This window comes from Camellia sinensis, chromosome 11 (genome assembly GCF_055761805.1).
Source record: "Camellia sinensis isolate YWXY chromosome 11, ASM5576180v1, whole genome shotgun sequence".
Classification (NCBI taxonomy): domain Eukaryota; kingdom Viridiplantae; phylum Streptophyta; class Magnoliopsida; order Ericales; family Theaceae; genus Camellia; species Camellia sinensis.
This window is the reverse complement of record NC_138971.1, coordinates 161,713,121-161,729,604: the sequence shown is the minus strand read 5'-3', so window position 1 is coordinate 161,729,604 and position 16,484 is coordinate 161,713,121. Positions and strand designations below refer to the sequence as shown.

Sequence of the window (16,484 nt, the reverse complement as noted above, 5' to 3'; positions counted from 1 at the left end):
TGTGTGTTCAAAGTTCATTGGCACTCTAGTTCCAAACAGTTTTTTTCCCTATAATCTCATAAAGCATAAAAGCATTCATAAAGTAAGTTTACAGAAAGAAACTACATCATTTGTCAAAATAAATAAATAAATAAATAAAAATAAAAAAAGATATAGACACCTAATACATTACTCCCTACTATAACTTGGTAAAGTAGTTTAGCCAATAGTAACGTACGGGTCCCTCCAGAAGTGTTGGTCCTCTTATGCATGGCAACTAGGCTCTACTTTCTCTAACTCAAGACACTCCTCAACAAGCCTCTTCTCTTTGTACGCATATCACTTGGCACCAACTAGAAACAAAAACAAGTTCAAAACACTCAAAATTGCCAACAACCAATAGAAATTATAGAGTCTCCCTTGTTTGAGATTATTAGCTAGCCATGCCCTTTCTTCCCCAGTGACCTTGTGCACTATTGAAACCAACATAGTGTTAATGAAAAACCCTAGTGAAAGTGTGCTCAAGAACAGGTGCTCATTGTTTTCATACCTTTGGGATACTCCCTTAGAAAAAAATCTAGCTGCCCAATGTAGGTAAAGGCCTTGCCGGACCCCACGAGAAAGAATTGTGGGACCAACCAAAACATGCTTAGGGGAACTACAGCTATCGGATCGTTTGTCAGATCGTGCAACTGGGCCAAGTGGAGGCGCTTGATCTCGGTGAGGACTGCTACCACCATTGCCAATATTGATAGGACTAGGCCAACACCGATGCGTTGTAATGGGACGAGGCCTTGTGGCTTTTTTTGGACTTTTTTTTCTATTGGAATGATAATTCTGTCGTAAATCAGGACGATCAGTAGGATGCTGCTGACGAGGATTTGAAATGATTTGCCAATGTGGCGGTCCATGGTGGTGGCTTGTGACACTAAAAATGTGGTCATTTGGGCATAAATTGTCCAGAACAAAATTGTGGTGCCCCAAATGCGTAACATTCTAATCACCAATTTTACTTCCCCCACAACTGTTAAAGTTGATAAGTACCATTTATTTACCATTGTGGTATCACCTGACATTTTAGGGTTCCTGATGGCTGCTTTATCCGAGAAACGGCCACACACCAAAAAAAAAATAAAAATGTTAAAGCTTCAACGTTCAATAACTATTTAAATGTTTTGTTTTTTTAAAATTTTTACTTTTATATATTTACATTTTTTTTACACCTATGTGTGCGTACCGAATACCTCACTAGATGATTGCGGATCGGAGCTTCGCACCTGCTTGGACTATTTAGGAATTGAGACCCTGTAACAACGAGTGTGAGAGTAAGTGATCAGAGAAGATGAAAAGTGCTCTTTAAGTGTAGAGAGTTGTGTTTAAGTGAGTATGGTCCAGCTTATATTAGTTACCTTCAATATGAAGTGAGTGTAGTTTATATAGAACTCATTGCTTGTTGCCCAAGATGGTTTCATGGAGTTTCGGTGCTGCGAAGTTTCCTTTAGCATTGCTCAAGGTAGGGGACCATCTGGTAGTTGACAAGGGGTGTATTTACTTATTGTAGTCATGCTGATAACAAACCACATTCCCTTGGTTAACCATTTCTGTATTTGTCACGCCCTCAAAATAAAGAGGATAAACCAACCCAAGAGATTCATAAACATAATAGGAAATGTATTACTTTCACTCATCAGAGTTTATATTACAAAAGAGATTACATGCTTCATACTTTCATAGATATTTATTCTGAAACTACAACATGTAACACTAATTGATTATAACAAAATAAACGCCCTACGGGCTTACATATTTCCAAGATATCTCTTGGTTACCACAAAAGAAAGAGTCCTAGCTCTATGCATTTAAAGCCCTCGGCTCGAATATACATTTAACACAAAACGAAATAACAAAACGGAGCCTTAAGCCCCTAAACCTCCCAAGCTATGCCCTTGGAGGCGCCATGTCTCATGTACCTGAAAATAGTTTCCCAAGTAAGGTGAGCCGAGTAAAGATATGTTAAAACAATATATGAGATTTAACTAAGATATAAGCATTAGATAAATGTACAATATTCTTAACCAACACATATTTTTTCCAGGACCACTTAATATTGATAACCATACCTCAATTCATTTCCATTCATCCATTTCGGGTAAATCTATTAACCCAATTCATTATTATCTAATCACCCAAAATGAGATTACAACTCAGTGGTTCACAATTCGATACATTCATCAATCCAACACTTCCATTTTCTTGCCATTTTACGGAATTTACATTTGTGGGAACCGGCACCAATATATATATAAGATTTCAGAACTTTCACCCTGGACACTCCGGCCAACTTAATTTTCAATGGAGTCCATCCCCTATCTCCTCCGAAATAATGGAATACATCCCCTATCTTCTCCCAAACAATGATACATATACAATGTATTTAAAAACGTTGTCATATACAATGACTAACCAAATCACATATTCAATAGTTTAATCAAACCGTCATATTCAATGGCTTAATTCAATTGATTTGTTTCAATTTGCCTAATCTTCATGCAATTTCTACAACAATCATAACTATCCTCCACCGACAGCCCAACACAAATATTTCTAAACAGATATACAATCCATCAAACAGATAATTTAACAAATATCCATAGGTGAGTGATTTAACAAATCCAAATACACCATTTAATTATACACCCTTCCAATTTCATATTTCTTATATTAATTTCATAATTTATACAAAATGATTATTTGCTCCAAATTAGGGCAATTTTCCTATTTTTTCCAATATTAAACCCAAAACCAAATTTCATCATTTCAACCCATGTAACCTTCTATTCACAACTTCAAATATGTATTCATGGAACCCAACATTAAAACCCCTCTATTAGATTTTGACCCAAACCCTAACTTCATCGCAATCTTCCCAAATCCCATCATTTATACGAAATGACAAATATCTGGGTTAAGACCAATATCAAAGAGTAGAATATCCCTACCTCAAGTGTAGAAGCCCAAAGGAGTGAAGGAGAAACTTTGAAGATGCCCAAAACTTAACTTTTCTTAAATGAAATGGAAGCCCACAAAATGCTCTAACTTTTTAATAAAGGGACAAGAGTTGAGAGATTCCCAAATCAAGGTGTATTTATAGAGAGAGAGAGAGAGAGAGTTTTAAAGAGAGAGGCTGCCGGATTAGGGTTTGGCGAAGAAATGAAATAAAAAAGTGATGTAAATTATCTTTGTTGCGAACTGATATACGTGGTTTTCGCTAGAGCGAAGGAATTGTCGCTCGAGCGACCAGACACAACAAGTGACCTCGCTCGAGCGCAAGAAGCCTTGTCCGAGCATAGAATACAAAGCTTCAGAAGTTTTACTGACGCACACACTCACTTGAGCGTAAAAAGCCTCGCTCGAGTGTAGAATACACATCTTCAGGTATTTCGCAAACAAACACACTCACTTGAGCGCAAGAAACCTCGCTCGAGCGAAGGAACAAATAACACAAGGCATGCTTGAGCGCAAGAAGCGTCGCTCGAGCGAAGAACTTCACCTTCCCAGGAATTCTGCGTCTAGGAAAGAAACCTGAGGACTCTCAATTCTCGCTCGAGCACAAGAAGCCTCGCTCGAGCGAAGAAGCAAATTACAAAAAGCTCATTCGAGCGCAAGAAACCTCGCTCGAGCGAAGAGGCCAAAATCTGGGCAACAACAATGTGAACCAACTAACAACCAACCTATTCCAAACTCGCCCCACAAGTTCCAAAACTTAAATACAAAGAGTTAAAGGAGGAAAATAAGACAGATACATTATTAAACCACGAAACCCGAGTCCGAAATATAACAAGGTCGGGTCACAACTGGGATCGCTATTCCTTAAAGAATTTCGTCCCCGAAATTTTAATACAAGTTTCAAAACCACAGTTGCCTAATTTTCAAAATGAATATAATTCAAATTTTATCATCATGACCCACTCACCGGTCATTCCATCTCTTCACAAGAGAACAAATCCACAACATATCGCTCAATATATATTACCAACATGTATCTTCCGAATCTTAACAAATTCCAATACATATATCTTAGATTTCCAAAACATATACAATGTTTATGATAAGTTTGCATTTCCGAAACTAGATAACATATACAATGTTCAAGTTAAACTTGCATTTCCAAAACATTTTTAACATTTATAATGCTTCCATAATCCAAAACATATACAATGTTTTTATAGTTCATAAACAAAACTAAAATTTCAACATATACTCAAACATCAGTAAATAAGTTCGGATATTTCTCTCGGACTTCCAATTCACGCTTCCAAGTTGCTTCCTCAACCCCGTGATTTTTCCACCATACTTTGACTAAGGGATTTGTCTTGCCTCGCAAGACTTGGTCCCTCGCCTATCCAAGACTCTCACTAGCCTCTCCTTATACGAGGCATCCTCGTCTACCTCCAAGTCGGTCCAATCCAACACATACGATGGATCCGGCTCATACTTCCGAAGCATACTAATATGAAACACGTCATGCACTTTGGAAAGTTGTGGCGACAACACCAAACGATATGCAACCTCCCCGATCGACTAAAGGATCTCAAAATGGCCAATAAACTGAGAGGATAACTTCTCACTCTTCCCAAATCTCATCAAAACCCGTCTAGGTGATGTTCTCAAAAAGACATAATCACCCACCCCGAATGACAAAGGGCTCCTCCTATGGTCAGCATAACTCTTTTGGCAACTCTGGGCTGTAACCAACCTCTTACGGATTAGTGCCACTTTTTCTGTCGTTTCTTGAACCAACTCTGGACCCAACAAAGGTGTATCACCCACCTCGGGCCAACACACTAGAGATCTACACGGTCAGCCATACAAGGCCTCAAACGCATGCCAATACTCGATTGGAAACTATTATTGTAGGCAAACTCCACTAAGGATAAGTGTCACTCCCACGAACCCTTAAAATCAAGGACACAGCCTCTATGCATATCCTCAAGAATCTGGATAGTGTGCTCGGACTACCCATCAATTTGAGGATGGTAAGCGGTACTAAAGGTCTGTCTAGTGCCCAAGGCACTCTGCAAGCTCTGCGACAACCGAGCAGTGAAACACGAAGCTCTATCTGAAACAATCGTCACAGGGACCCCGTGCAATCTCACTATGTCCCGAATATACAAGTCAGCAAGGTAATCTACTGAATTTCTTACGCACATAGAAATAAAATGCGCCGACTTAGTCAGTCGATCAACTACCACCCAAATAGCATCGCTACCCCGTTGATTCCTCGGAAGGCCCACAACAAAATCCATCGTGACATGATCCCGTTTCCATTCAGCTATAGGCAAGGGTTATAACAAACCCGCTGGCCTCTGATGTTCGGCCTTCAATTGTTGACAAGTAAGATACTTTGATACAAACAATGCCACATCTTTCTTCATACCCCTCCACCAAAACTGGCGACTCAGATCATGATATATCTTTGTGTCTCCTGGATGTACTGCATGATGTAAATGGTGAAACTCTTGGAGTACTTCCTCTCGGCAACACTCTGACACAAATAAGCGGTCACGGTATCTCACACTCAAGTCGGGATACACAGTCAAACCCTTCTCTACCTTCCCACTGGAGATCTTCTCTCAAAGGGATTCTACCTCAAAGTCACCGTTCTATGCTTCTAACACTCGGGTCACAAGTGTAGGTTGTGCAACTACTGAAAATAAGGTTGCAGACTCAATAGACTCGCCCAGGTGCAAGTCAAATTTCCCAAGAGTACCCAACATCTCCCATTTCCGGATAGCAATACAAGGTACACTACAGATGGATTTTCTACTTAGGGTATCGGCCACAACATTGGCCTTCCCCAGATGGTAATGCAACTCAAAATCATAATCTTCTATGAACTCCATCCAACTTCCCTACCTCAAATTCAAGTCTTTCTATGTAAACAGATACTTCAGACTCTTATGATTAGAAAACACCTCAAATCTCTCACCATACAGATAGTGCCTCCAAATTTTCAAGCCAAAAATCATAGCTGCTAACTCTAAATCGTGAGTAGGGTAGTTCCTCTCGTGTGTTTTCAACTGCTGTGAGCCATAGGCTGCTACTTTCCCTTCTTTCATCAATACACAGCCCAAACCCTCTTGTGAGGCATCACAATAAATCGAATAGCCCAAACCCCTCTCCGGAATAATCAAGACTGGTGCGGTGTTAAGCCTAACCTTAAGCTCTTTGAACGACTTTTCATAAGTCTCACTCTATACAAATTTGACCCATTTTCTCATCAATCTAGTCAATGGCAATGCTAATCTAGAGAAATCCTTCACAAACCGATGGTAATACCCGGCCAACCCCAAGAAACTACAAATCTCGAAGGCATTCTTAGGCTGTGCCCAATCTTGCACTGCCTCTATCTTGGATGAGTCTACAGTCACCTCTTCCCCAGATACCACATGGCCTAAGAAGTTAACCTCTCTTAGCCAGAACTCACACTTCCCGAACTTAGCATACAACTTATGTGCTCTAAGCAACTCAAGCACCACTTGCAAGTGTTCCTCGTGCTCCTCCATAGAGGGTGTGTAAATCAAGATGTCGTCCACGAAGACAACCACAAACGATCTAAGAACTCACGGAAGATTCGGTTCATCAAGTCCATAAACACAGCTGATGCATTGGTTAGCCCAAAGGGCATCACCAGAAACTCATAATGGCCATACCGCATACGGAATGCCGTCTTCGGGATATCCTCCTCCCTAACCCTCAACTGATGGTAGCCCGATCTAGAGTTTATCTTAGTGAAACAACGGGATCCTTTCAACTGGTCAAACAGGTTATCTATACGCGGTATTGGGTACTTGTTCATAATCGTCACCCGATTCAACTTTTGATAATCAATACAAAATCTCAAGGCCCCATCTTTCTTTTTAGCACAGAGGGCCGGTGCTCCCCAAGGTGAAGTACTAAGGCGAATACACCCTTGTCTAGTAATTCTTGGAGTTGAATCTTCAACTCACTCAACTCAGTTGGGGAAAAATGATACGGTGCCATGGAAGCTAGCCATATCAAGCAAAACAAATGCAAAGGGTAATCGACAGCCTGCAACCTCGATGTCACAACCCCGACACCCTTGTTTCAGAATAACCGCACCCCCAACAGGCGACACAACTCATCTAGGAGATGCTAACTGTGCCAACTCCAATCCCAAAATAGATGTAAATGCAGACGAAATAAATGAATGGGATACACCTGTATCGATCAACACATTAGCAACCGAGTTGCAAAACAAAAAGGTACCTCTCACAATAGATGGAGCCGATACAAGATCAGGCGCGGTAACAGCATACACGCACCCCGTAGGTCTCTGATTTACCTGCTTACCTCTCGGAGCATAAGACTGCTTCACTGACTGAGTCGAAGAGGCTCCTTAACTGGCCTTCGAGGCCTATACAGACTACGCTGGCTGGTGACTCTGTGTCTACCTCGAACTAGATGCACCAGATGTGCCACCCAACTGTGGGCAAAACCTCTTTAGGTGCTTTGTGTGCACACACTGATAACAAGTAAGCGGCTAGCCTCTACCCTGACTTTGGCCCTGAGAACGGGCCGAAGATGATACTGCTCGCTGCCCTCCTCATTTCTGCGGGCAAGCTGGAGACTTGTGGTCCAACTGGTTACACTTAAAACAAGTGATGTCTCTATGACCACCTCTCCCAGAACCCGAACTTGGCACTGGAAAGGTAGACCTTGAGTGTACTCCCGGGGACTGCTGGGGATTAGAACCCCTCTGCCTCTTATTGTCTCCTTGATCATCCTGATTCCTCATGGAGCCCCTCATCCTCTCCTTCTCCGCATGCACGATAGTTGCAGCCTCCACAAGGCGCCCAGAATCCCTAATCATGGACCCGATAACTCGAAACATGAGCCCGATCCACAATTTCTTCTCGAACTCTAAACAACGGTGCTCCTCAGTTGCCACTAACTCTGGTGCAAACCTCGACAAACTAGTGAACGTGGCTTCAAACTCAGCCACAGGCATGTTTAACTGTTTGAGCTGAGAAAACTGATCTCTCAACTTCTCCCACACCGTAGCCGGTAAGTACTTGTCATGGAAGGCATCAACAAAAACTTCCCAAGTCCCTCCAATGCGCCCCCGCGAATACTTCCACCACTGACCCGTTCCTTTTCTACATAACCATCATACAAACACTTCAACCTTGCCATTTTACAAAAATTTCATCCGCAAGATCGGCACCCATGTATTGATAAGATTTCGGGACTTTCACCCTGGACACTCTGGCTAACTTAATTCTCAATGGAGTCCATTCCCTATCTCCTTCCAAACAATGGAGTGCATCCCCTTTCTTCTCCCAAAACATTATACATCTACAATGTATCTAAATTCGTCGTTATGTACAATGACTATCCATGTCACATATTCAATGCCTTAATCATACCGTCATATTCAATGATAAACTTAAATGATCAGTTTCACTTTACCTAATCATCATGCAATATCTACAACAATCATAGTTATCTTCCACCGATAGCCCAATATAGATATTTCTAAACAGATATACAATCTTTATAACAGATAAATTGTCAAAATTCCATGGATGAGTGATTAAACAAATCCAACTACACCATTCATTTATACTTTTCCTTAATTTCATCTTTCTCACATCAATTTCATTATTAATACAAATAATATTCAAGACACACTTAGGGTAAACCTCCCCTTTATTAAAATATCAACCCACATGATAAAATTTGCCATTTTAACACGAGTAAACGTTATTTTCAAAATCCCATAATCTTCTATGTAATATAATGTAGAAACCCCTCTTTAAATTTGGGACCAAACCCTAAGTTTACCCCAACAACTTCCAAATTTCCACCATTTATACATAAACACAAATAACTAGGTTAAAACTCATACTAAAGTATAGAATGTCCTTACCTCAAAGAGAGAAGATGAGCCAAGCAAGAGAGAAACCCCAAAAGTGCCGAAATTCAACTTTAATCGGTTCAAAGAGAAGATCCTGAGAAGCTCCAACTTTTTATCAAAGGATGTAGGGTGAGGAGATCACTAGATCTAGGCCAAAATGTAGAGAGAGTGAGTATTTTAGAGAGAGAGGCTCTCAACTTTAGGGTTTTGGCTGAAAAGATAACAAAAAGTGATGTAAAAACTGTTTTTCCTGATCTGATATATGCGCAGTCCCCTCGAGTGGAGAGTTTGATGCTCGAGGGTCAGATGCAAACTTTTGTTTCGTTCGAGCGCAAGAAGGGCCTGCTCGAGTATAGAATACACACTTCTAGAACTTCTGCAGACAACATGCTAACTGCTCAAGCGCAAGAAGGACCGCTTGAGTACCCATCCGCTCGAGCGTAGGAAACGCCGATTGAGCGTGAAAGTGTAGTCGTGCCCGTGGGCCCCATGCTACAGTTCGGACTCAGATTGTCACGGTTCTAAATCTGAACCAAAGAGTCCAGATCCGACAAATTGTTTTGAGAAAATAGATTTTTAGAAAGAAGTGCCAAACATGGGCTGCTTTGCCAGATATAGAATCGCCACCTAAATATTTTTTTATGGGGGAATTTAGGAAACCTTGACTCGTTTGCCTAAGGCCACGTGTCCGTCATCACCAAAGTTGCCTCGGCTCGGGAACTTGGGTACGATTGGGGAAGGTCAACTATGAGCACCCCCGCTCGCCCGATCCGAAGATCGGCCTCTACTAACCATGATATCTCGTTTTGAAAACGTTATGTGTTCTTATTCCGATTAATTAGCTAATCTTACTATGTGATGCGCACAACACAAAAGTATAGACTAGATCGCCTAATTTGGAACAAAGCATCGCATATCCGTTTGTTTGGAAAATGGTTTGAAATTTGTTACTCACGAGTAGGCTAAAACACGGATTTTCAACGAGTTGTTCCAACTCAAACAATCCAACCTTCACCCACAGGCATTCAGGCAGATATATCACATAAGCATATAACCACATGGTAAGCATGCTGTCATGTTAACATTCACACTCATGCGAGATGCTAAAGCATAAAACACTTACAGTGTACTCCAAGCCAAAACAATGAACATGTTAGTAACCAAATGTATGATCCAAGTCCATGTTAAATGACTAATGCATCGCATACAAAATGCAATCTGTAATAGGCTCGATCAATCCTAGGATGGCGTATGGAATGCAACAAGTAACACGTATTCAAGTTAGATTTGAAATACTATGCAGTTAGCATGATGCGCCGAGCCCGGTGCATGCAAGACGAATGAATGGATGCACGCATGGATGCACTACAAGACGTAAATGGTGAAACTCTTGGAGTACTTCCTCTCGACAAAACTCCGACACAAATAAGCAGTCACGGTATCTCACACTCAAGTCGGGATACACAGTCAAACCCTTCTCTACCTTCCCACTGGAGATCTTCTCTCGAAGGGATTCTACCTCAAAGTCACCCTTCTGTGCTTCTAGCACTCGAGTCACAAGTGTAGGTTGTGCAACTACTGAAAATAAGGCTGCAGACTCAACAAAATCGCCCAGGTGCAAGTCAAATTCCCCAAGAGTACCCAACATCTCCCATTTCCGGATAGCAATACAAGCTACACTACTGATGGATTTTCTACTTAGGGCATCAACCACAACATTGGCCTTCCCCGGATGGTAATGCAACTCGAAATCATAATCTTCTATGAACTCCATCCAACTTCCCTACCTCAAATTCAAGTCTTTCTATGTAAACAGATACTTCAGACTCTTATGATTAGAAAACACCTCAAATCTCTCACCATACAGATAGTGCCTCCAAATTTTCAAGCCAAAAATCATAGCTGCTAACTCTAAATCATGAGTAGGGTAGTTCCTCTCGTGTGTTTTCAACTGCTGTGAGCCATAGGCTACTGCTTTCCTTTCTTTCATCAATACACAGCCCAAACCCTCTCGTGAGACATCACAATAAATCAAATAGCCCACCCCCCTCTCTGGAATAATCAAGACTGGTGCGGTGGTAAGCCTAACCTTAAGCTCTTTGAACGACTTTTCATAAGTTTCACTCCATACAAATTTGACCAATTTTCTCGTCAATCTAGTCAATGGCAAAGCTAATCTAGAGAAATCCTTCACAAACCGATAGTAATACCCGGCCAACCCCAAGAAATTACAAATCTCGAAGGCATTCTTAGGCTGTGCCCAATCTTGCACTGCCTCTATCTTGGATGAGTCTACAGTCACCTCTTCCCCAGATACCACATGGCCTAAGAACTTAACCTCTCTTAGCCAGAACTCACACTTCCCAAACTTAGCATACAACTTATGGGCTCTAAGCAACTTAAGCACCACTTGCAAGTTTTCCTCGTGCTCCTCCTTGGAGGGTGAGTAAATCAAGATGTCGTCTACGAAGACGACCACAAAACGATCTAAGAACTCACGGAAGATTCGGTTCATCAAGTCCATAAACACAGCTGATGCATTGGTTAGCCCAAAGGGCATCACCAGAAACTCATAATGGCCATACCGCGTACGGAATGTCGTCTTCGGGATATCCTCCTCCCTGACCCTCAACTGATGGTAGCCCGATCTAGAGTTTATCTTAGTGAAACAACGGGATCCTTTCAACTGGTCAAACAGGTCATCTATACGTGACATTGGGTACTTGTTCTTAATCGTCACCCGGTTCAACTTTTAATAGTCAATACAAAGTCTCAAGGCCCCATCTTTCTTTTTAGCAAAGAGGGTCGGTGCTCCCCAAGGTGAAGTACTAGGGCGAATACACCCTTGTCTAGTAATTCTTGGAGTTGAATCTTCAACTCGCTCAACTCAGCTCGGGCAAAATGATACGGTGCCATGGAAATCTGTGTCGTGCCAAGCACTAAATCAATAGAGAATTCGATCTCTCGATGGGGTGACAAACTAACAATATCCTCGGAAAAGACATCCGAGTACTTACAAACCACTCTTGGCAACTCAACCCGAACTTTATCACACTCACTACTAAAAAATCTAGCAAGAAGACAACTAAGTTCACTCCGTCCATGCGAATCATACACCGGCGATAAGACTCTATCCACTCGATCCCCCAAGAAATAAAAGCAATCATCGCTCAAGGTACATACAGTAACCCTTTGACGGTAGCAATATATAATAGCCCAGTATGACGATAACCAATCCATATCCAAAATAACATCGAAGCTAGCCATATCAAGCAAAACAAATGCAAAGGGTAATCGACGGCCTGCAACGTCGATGTCACAACCCCGACACCCTTGTTTCATAATAACCGCACCCCCAACAGGCGACACAACTCATATAAGAGATGCTAACTGTGCCAACTCCAATCCCAAAACAGATGTAAATGCAAACGAAATAAATGAATGAGATGCACCCGTATTAATCAACACATTAGCAACCGAGTTGCAAAACAAAAAGGTACCTCTCACAACAGATGGAGCTGATACAAGATTTGGCGCGGTAACAGCATACACGCACCCCGTAGGTCTCTGATTTACCTGCTTACCTCTCGGAGCATAAGACTGCTTCACTGACTGAGTCGAAGAGGCTCCTTAATTGGCCCTCGAGGCCTATACAGACTACGCTGGCTGGTGACTCCGTGTCTACCTCGAACCAGATGCACCAAGTGTGCCACCTAACTGTGGGCAAAACCTCTTCAGGTGCCTTGCCTGCACACACTAATAACAAGTAAGCGGCTAGCCTCTACCCTAATTTTGGCCCTGAGAACAGGCCGAAGATGATACTGCTCACTGCCCTCCTCCTTTCTGCGGGCAAGCTGGAGACTTGTCGCCCAACTGGCTACACTTGAAACAAGTGATGTCTCTCTGACCATCTCTCCCAGAACCTGAACTCGGCACTGGAAAGGTAGACCTCGAGTGTACTCCCGGGGATTGCTGGGGATTAGAACCCCTCTACCTCTTATTGTCCCCCTGATCATCCTGACTCCTCCTGGAGCCCCTCATCGTCTCCTTCTCCGCATGCATGATAGTCTCCAAATGGGTTGCAGCCTCCACAAGGCACCCAGAATCCCTAATCAAGGACCCAATAACTCGAAACATGAGCCCGATCCGCAATTTCTTCTCGAACTCTAAACAACGACGCTCCTCAGTCGCCACTAACTCTGGTGCAAACCTTGACAAACTAGTGAACGTGGCTTCAAACTCAGCCACAGGCATGCTCAACTGTTTGAGCTGAGAAAAATGATCTCTCAACTTCTCCGTCACCGTAGCCGGTAAGTACTTGTCTTGGAAGGCATCAACAAAAACTTCCTAAGTTCCTCCAATGCGCCCCCGCACATACTTCCACCACTGACCCGTTCCCTTTCCACATAACCATCATACAAACACTTCAACCTTGCCATTTTATGGAAATTTCGTCCGCAAGATTGGCACCCATGTATTCATAAGATTTCGGGACTTTCACCCTGGACACTCTGGCCAACTTAATTCTCAATAGAGTCCATTCCCTATCTCCTCCCGAACAATGGAGTACATCCCCTTTCTTCTCCCAAAACATTATACATCTACAATGTATTTAAATTCATCTTCATGTACAATGACTATCCATATCACATATTCAATGCCTTAATCATACCGTCATATTCAATGGCAAACTTAAATGATCAGTTTCAATTTACCTAATCATCATGCAATATCTACAACAATTATAGCTATCTTCCATCGATAGCCCAATACAGATATTTCTAAACAGATATACAATCTTTATAACAAGATAAATTGTCAAAATTCCATAGATGAGTGATTAAACAAATCCAACTACACCATTCATTTATACTTTTCCTTAATTTCATCTTTCTCACATCAATTTCATTATTAATACAAACAATATTCAACCCAAAGGATAAAATATGCCATTTTAACACGAGTAAACCTCATTTTCAAAACCCCATAATCTTCTATGTAACATAATGTAGAAACCCCTCTTTAAATTTGGGACCAAACCCTAAGTTTACCCCAAAACTCCCAAATTTCCACCATTTATACACAAACACAAATAACTAGGTTAAAACTCATACTAAAGTATAGAATGTCCTTACCTCAAAGAGAGAAGATGAGCCAAGCAAGAGAGAATTCCCAAAAGTGCCGAAATCCAACTTTAATCGGTTCAAAGAGAAGATCTTGAGAAGCTCCAACTTTTTATCAAAGGATGTAGGGAGAGGAGATCACTAGATCTAGGCCAAAATGTAGAGAGAGTGAGTATTTTCGAGAGAGGCTCTCAAATTTAGGGTTTTGGCTGAAAAAATAACAAAAAGTGATGTAAAAAGTGTTTTTCCCGATCTGATATATGCGCAGTCCCCTCGAGTGGAGAGTTTGACACTCGAGCGTCAGATGTCAACTTTTGTTCCGCTTGAGCGCAAAAGGGCCTACTCGAGTGTAGAATACACACTTCCAAAACTTCTGCAGACAACATGCCAACTACTCAAGCACAAGAAGGACCGCTTGAGCGGCCATCCGCTCGAGCGTAGGAAACGCCGGTTGAGCGTGAAAGACACTCCTCCAACACTTTGTAGACACACAAAATACTGGGGGTTTGCAAACCCCGCTCGAGCATAGGAAGACCCGCTTGAGCGGAAGACCAAAATTTTGGGCAACCACAATCTAGACCAACTAGTACCCAATTTGCTCCAAACATGCCCAAGACAACTCAAAGACCAATTTCAAAGATATACAAGGAAGAAAGGGATAAACAACAATACGAAAGCATTAAACCCGAGTCCGGAACATCACAAGAGTCGGGTCAAAACCGGGATCACTATAACCTCCCCCCGTTAAACAATTCCGTCCCAAGGTTTACAAATTTAGTTTCAAAATCAAGTTTAGCCAATTCCAAAAATGATTACAAATCAGTACCCAATGCCATAATCGGTCACTTATTTTCACCGACTCGATACACAAGCCCTAGATTACAATGAAAGTTACAATTTCTTCAAAACATCTACAGTGTTTAATCAAATCCAAATTTTTCAAGAGATTTAAACAAGGTACGCAATGCTTCCAAAGATGATAAAACAATGCTTGCATAGAATTTATGTTTCCAAACTATCCATAACATATACAATTTTCATACACTTTTCATTATCATGATCCAAAACCTCAATACAAAATTAAATATTAACAAACAAGTCCAAATATTCCTCTCAGACTTCTAACTCACATTTCCAAGTCGCTTCCTCAACTCTGTGATGTTTCCACAAAACTTTGACGAAGGGAATTGTCTTGCCTCGCAAGACTTGGTCCCGTCTATCAAAGACTCTCACCGGTCTCTCCTCATACGAGGCATCCTTATCTACCTCTAAATCAGTCCAATCTAACACGTGTGGTGGATCCTGCATATACTTCCGAAGCATACTATTATGAAACATGTCATGCATTCCAGAAAATTGTGGCGGTAACGCTAAACGGTAAGCAACCTTCCAAATCCGTTCAAGAATCTCAAAAGAGCCAACAAACCAAGGGGATAACTTCCCACTCTTCCCAAATCTCATCAAACCCCACCTAGGTGATATTTTCAAAAAGACATGATCTCCCACCTCAAAAGACAATGGTCTTCTCCTACGGTTGACATAACTTTTCTGACGACTCTAGGCTGAAACCAACCTCTTACGGATAAGTGCAACTTTCTCCGTCATTTCCTGAACCAACTCTGGGCCCAACAAAGGTGCATCACCCACCTCAGCCCAATACACTGGAGATCTACACTTCGACCATACAAGGCCTCAAACGGTGCCATACCAATACTCGATTGGAAGCTGTTATTGTAGGCAAACTCCATTAAGGGTAGGTGCCTCTCCCATGACCCCTTAAAGTCAAGGACGCAGCCTCGAAGCATATCCTCAAGGATCTGAGTAGTACGTTCAGACTGTCCGTTAGTCTGAGGATGATAAGTCGTGCTAAAAGTTAGTCTAGTGCCCAAGGCACTCTACAAGCTCTGCCACAATCGAGCTGTAAAACGCGGATCTCTATCCGAAACGAGAGTCATAGGGACCCCGTGCAGTCTCATAATGTCCCTAATGTACAGGTCGGTAAGATAATCTACTGAATCACTTACGTGCACAGGAATGAAATACGCTGACTTGGTCAACCGGTCAATTACCACCCAAATGGCATCACTACCCCCATTGAGTCCTTCCTCGGAAGGCCCACAACAAAATCTATCGTGACATGCTCTTATTTCCACTCAGCTATAGGCAAGGGTTGCAACAAACCCGTTGGCCTCTGATGTTCGGCCTTCACTTGTTAACAAGTAAGGCATATCGATACAAACACGACTACATCGTCTTTTATACCCCTCCACCAAAACTGGCGACTTAGGTCATGATACATCTTTGTGCCTCCCAGATGCACTGCAAGGAGTGAATGGTGAAACTCTCGAAGTACTTTCTCTCAGCAAGACTCCGGCACAAACAAGTGATCACAGTATCTCACACTCAGGTTGGAATACACAGTCAAACCCTTCTCTACCTTC

At 42.0% G+C, this 16,484-nt stretch overlaps 1 pseudogene; it reads right to left on the bottom strand.

Annotated features, from left to right (window-relative positions):
- Positions 1 to 243: 243 nt before the first annotated feature.
- LOC114317319 (protein NRT1/ PTR FAMILY 6.3 pseudogene) lies at positions 244 to 13,174 on the bottom strand (annotated as a pseudogene).
- Positions 13,175 to 16,484: the final 3,310 nt, after the last annotated feature.